The 5,472-nt window shown below is 37.6% G+C and overlaps 1 pseudogene; it reads left to right on the forward strand.

Annotated features, from left to right (window-relative positions):
- Positions 1 to 2,755: 2,755 nt before the first annotated feature.
- On the forward strand, positions 2,756 to 4,414 carry LOC110295858 (annotated as a pseudogene).
- Positions 4,415 to 5,472: the final 1,058 nt, after the last annotated feature.

Raw genomic sequence — 5,472 nt, forward strand, 5'->3', positions numbered from 1 at the left:
CAAGAACAAGCTACTACTTTTTTTTTAATTAGATATTTTATTTCTTTACACTACAAATGTTATTCCATATCCTGGTTTTCCCTTTGCACACCCTCTATTCCACCCCCACTTACTGGGCTTCTATGAGGGTGTTCTCCCTCATACCCACCTACTCCAAGCCTCACCACCCTAGCATTCCTCTATACTGGGGCATCAAGCCTTCATAGGACCAAGGGCCTCTCCTCCCTTTTGATCCCAGATAAGCCCTTTTCAGCCCCTTCAGTACTTCCCCTTACTTCTCCATTAGGGTCTCTGTGCTCAGTCAGATGGTTGGCTGCAAGCATCCTCATCTGTACTAGTCAGGGTCTGGCAGAGCCTATCAAGAGACAGCTGTATCAGGCTCCTGTCAGCAAGCACTTCTTGGCATCTGAAATAGTGTCTGGGTTTGGTGTCAGCATGTGGGATGAATCCAAAGGAGGAGCCATCTCTGGATGGCATTTCCTTCAATCTCTGCTCCACTTTTCTTCAACATACTTGTTCTAACTCCTGTTGTGTTTATCAAGTGAGAATGAACCTTCACTAAGCCTCTTTTACACAAAACACATCATACTTCTATGCTACTTGCTCAGATTTCTTCCCCTCAAAAAACGCAGAATACTCATTTCCCTAAAGAGGTATAAATTACTCTCCTGGGTGAGCCCTCTGCTTCCTAGGTTAAAGTACATACATGATCTTGCATTTGCTTCTGCATATGTAAGGGTCTCTCTCACCCACTTCGGATCCTTATATGCATTTGCTCATTCATTTTTTTCCCCACAAATCTTTGATGACAGTACATTTCCGTGATAAACACTGTCATGACTGGTTGTGAATAAGGTAGTAAATGACACGAGGAGGTGCCTATAGCCATAGAGCTCACAGTTACCTCAGAAATGGAGTTTCACATATTCCAAGAAAAACTTTAAATTTAGATATAGATATAGGTATAGGTGTAGATATAGGTATAGGTATAGATAGATATAGATATAGATTAGATATAGAGATGAGAGAGAGAGAGAGGTGTGTGTGTGTGTGTGTGTGTGTAGTCAGTTAAATTTTTATTCATCTTTTGGACTATCAGCTCATTGAGGCCAATGGATTTATTTCCACTTGCATAGTCATTTCACTGAACAATATTCTTCACAAATAGGAGTCGATAATTTCTTTTAAAATAAACTCATGTGTATACAATTGTTATTCTCTCTTATGATCTTGACATGATACATATATTTATATAATATTGTACAATATTGTAAAGATACATATATATATATAACATATACATATGTATCTATCTAAAACACATAATTATGCATAGGAATATATCTATAATATATATATTATATACCGCTAAAACCAATGTTTTGATGTTTTTGTTTTGTTCATTGACATATTTTTTAAAAGAGAAATGTTACCTTCCTCAGCATAGTACAAGTCTGTTATTATGCAAGTACTTCTGCTTCTTCTATAGTCTTATTGAGTACTCAGCCATTGCAAAGATTACAAGCAAACAAATGACAACCAGAATAAGTTACTACTATGTGGTCTACCAGATGCTATAATTCAGGTAAGTTGTATGTAACTCCTGCTAATAATGTTTTGATGTACACAAATAGCCATCTTTTTATTATTTCATATTTATTTTGTCCTTTGAGATAAGATTTGATGGTGTAGTATATGCTGGCTCAGAATCTTCTTACCTTACATAGTGTCTTCACTACTTAGGTTCAGGTGTGTGCCAGCAGTCTGAGCTTATATTATTTCATAAAATACACCTTATATGAAGATACATTTATACATACAAACCAAAATATACAAAACAATAAACTTTAACAGTGAAAGGAAGCATATGACAGAAACAAAGATCAACTCAAAACCAGAAGAAAAACATAAAAGGATACTGTTGTTTGTTTCTAAACTCCCAGAACTTAATCTTCTCTCTCTCCCTATAATTAATCCATACACAAAAATATTGCTTTGCTTTTAAACATTAGTAATGTATTATTGTCTTTGAACATTATTTTCTTATGAATTAATTCAGCCAAACAAACTGCATGTGTTTCTGCCTTTATTTATTGAACATTGTTTAGATAAATATACAAGTGTATAGAGCATTTGTTTCTTTCTTTTTCATTTACTTTAGAATTTACTTGTAATATCCATTCTTTGTGCTCATGAATACATCTCATATTGCTCAAAATCTTTTCTCCTACCCATCCACTTTTTCATTATTCCATATTTCAGGTTGAAAGATACATACTATTATGTGTTTTGGGTCAATAACTTGGATTCAGTTTGTGTGAATAAGTTACAAACTTCATTTTTAATTTTTGTGATATTTGGAGGACAAATAAATATAGGAGATAGCTTGGCAATGTTAATAAGGTTACCTTTTTTCTATTTTTGATTAAAATAGCTCATTGAATGCAGAGGCAGCTGTAGGACATTCGTGTAGTCTCATCATCAGCGCAGCTGGGTCTACACGCAAGCAACCATCTCTAAGGTACCTGCAGTTGGCATTGATCTTGGCACCACCTATTCCTGTGTGGGTGTCTTCCAGCATGGAAAGGTGGAAATTATTGCCAATGACCAGGGTAACCGCACCACGCTGAACTACATTGCTTTCACGGACACAGAGCGATTAATTGTGGATGTGGCCAAGAATCAGGTTGCAATGAACCCCACCAACACATTTTTTGATGCCAAACGTCTGATAGGGCGTAGGTTTGATGATGCTGTTGTTCAGTCTGATATGAAGCACTGGACCTTCATCGTGGTGAATGATGCAGGCAGGCCCAAAGTCCAAGTGGAATACAAAGGGGACACAAAAAGTTTCTACCCAGAGGAAGTGTCCTCCATGGTTCTGACAAAGATGAAGGAAATTGCAGAAGCATACCTCAGAAAGACTGTTACCAATGCTGTGGTCATAGTGCCAGCTTACTTCAATGACTCTCGGCAACAGGCAACAAAAGATACTGGAACAATTGCTGGCCTCAATGTACTTCGAATCATCAATGAACCAACTACTGCTGCTATTGCTTATGGCTTAGATAAGAAGGTCAGAGCTTAAAGGAATATGCTCATTTTTTACTTGGGAGGTGGCACTTTTGATGTGTCAATCCTCACTATTGAGGATGGAATTTTTGAAGTCAAATCAACAGCTAGAGATATCCACTTAGGTGGAGAAGATTTTGACAACCGAATGGTCAATCATTTCATTACTGAGTTTAAGTGAAAACAGAAGAAAGACATCAGCGACAACAAGAGAGCTGTCTGTCTCCTCATCGCCTGTGAGCGAGCCAAGCACACCCTCTCCTCACCCAGGCCAGGGAATTGACTTCTATACTTCCATTACCCGGCTCAATTTAAGGAATTCAATGTTGACTTGTTCCATGGCACACTGGACTCTGTAGAGAAGGCCCTTTGAGATGCCAAACTGGACAAGTCACAGACCCATGATATTGTCTTAGTGGGTGGATCTACCAGAATCCCCAAGATTCAGAAACTTCTGCAAGACGTTTTCAATGGAAAAGAACTGAACAAGAGCATTAACCCCGATGAAGCTGTTGTCTATGGTGCAGCTGTCCAGGCAGCCATTCTATCTGGAGACAAGTCTGAGAATGTTCAGGATTTGCTGCTCTTGGATGTTATTCCTCTTTCCCTTGGTATTGAAACTGCTGGTGGAGTCATGACTGTCCTCATCAAGCACAATACCACCATCCCCACCAAGCAGACACAGACTTTCACCACCTCCTCTGACAACCAGCCTGGTGTACTCATTCAGGTGTATGAAGGTGAAAGGGCCATGAGCAAGTACAACAACCTGCTTGGAAAGTTTGAGCTCACGGGCATCCCTCTAGCACCCCATGGGGTTCCTCAGATTGAGGTTACTTTTGACATTGATGCCAATGGCATCCTCAAAGTTTCTGCTGTAGATAAGAGAACAGAAAAGGAGAACAAGATCACCATCACCAATGACAAGGGCCGCTTGAGTAAGGAAGATATTGAGCGCATGGTACAAGAAGCTGAGAAGTACAAAGCTGAGGATGAGAAGCAGAGAGATAAGGTTTCCTCCAAGAATTCACTGGAGTCCTATGCCTTCAACATGAAAGCAACTGTTGAAGATGAGAAACGTCAAGACAAGATCAATGATGAAGACAAACAAGATTCTTGACAAGTGCAATGAAATCATCCGCTGGCTGGATAAGAACCAGACTGCAGAGAAGAATTTGAGCATCAGGAGAAAGAACTGGAGAAAGTCGGCAACCCTATCATTACCAAGCTGTACCAGAGTGCTGGTGGCATGCCTGGGGGAATGCCTGGTGGCTTCCCAGGTGGAGGAGCTCCCCATCTGGTGGTGCTTCTTCAGGCCCCACCATTGAAGAGGTGGATTCATTCAGTCCAAGAAGAGGGCATAGCATTGTTCCACAGGGACCCAAAACAAGTAACATGGAATAATAAATCTATTTAAATTGGCACTAAAAAAATTAAACTAAAAGCTTCAACTTATAGCTTCCTCTCAACAAAAGTGCTCTTTAATTTTGTGTCTGTCCCATGAGGTTTACATAGAAGTTAGTGATTAGAAACCAATGATTTACTAAATCCTTATGTATGTAAATCCCAATAAGTACAATGTATCTATGTGTATATAAAATGTTCATTCCTTAAAAATTAATCCCTGTTTTACTTTGAGCATATACAACAATAATACAACTCAGTTTCCATGCCCTGAGCCATGTAGAAGGAGATATTTACATGTTGTATAAGTAAAATAAGAGAAAAACTGTTCTCCTGATGAGGTACTAAAGAAAAATGGCAACACTAACTCTTTACTCTTCACTTTTAACTTGTTGGACAAGTCACGTATTTTATTTCTTTCAGATTTTTTTTTATTATTAACTTCTTCCAGACATAAATTTATTCTCAAATAATTACAGTAAGAGTGTTTTTAAAAACTGAAACAGTGACAGTTCTGAGCCCTTAAGGTGCATCTGTGTTTGTATCACTAAGATAGACAATCATAAAATATATGTAACTGTGTCACAGGTTGTCGTTATAAAAATGTATATTTCTTTATATGTATCATTATAATCAATCTATTTTTTATTCCATGGTAGAAGTCATTTGTTTTATTAGCATGTGTAGTAGCCTAATAAAACTGGCCGTTGGTAAAATGCTACATTCTAAATCATATCTGACAAATTATTTTGTGTGTTCAATAGTATAGAAACCCATTGTTTTAAAAACAATATATAATTCTCTGACATGAGACAGTTATGATGTAGCAACCTCATTTACTTCATGAAATCATTACAATCAATCTTATATGTTAAATCCCTTTAGGCATTATAAACTATTATAAATCAAGAAGAAATCAATTTTCTACAATTGGAATCAGAATCTCATTAAGATATTCATTATGTATATGAGATATAATTGTGACCCACAAGAACA

Source organism: Mus caroli, chromosome 1 (assembly GCF_900094665.2).
Source record: "Mus caroli chromosome 1, CAROLI_EIJ_v1.1, whole genome shotgun sequence".
Lineage (NCBI taxonomy): Eukaryota > Metazoa > Chordata > Mammalia > Rodentia > Muridae > Mus > Mus caroli.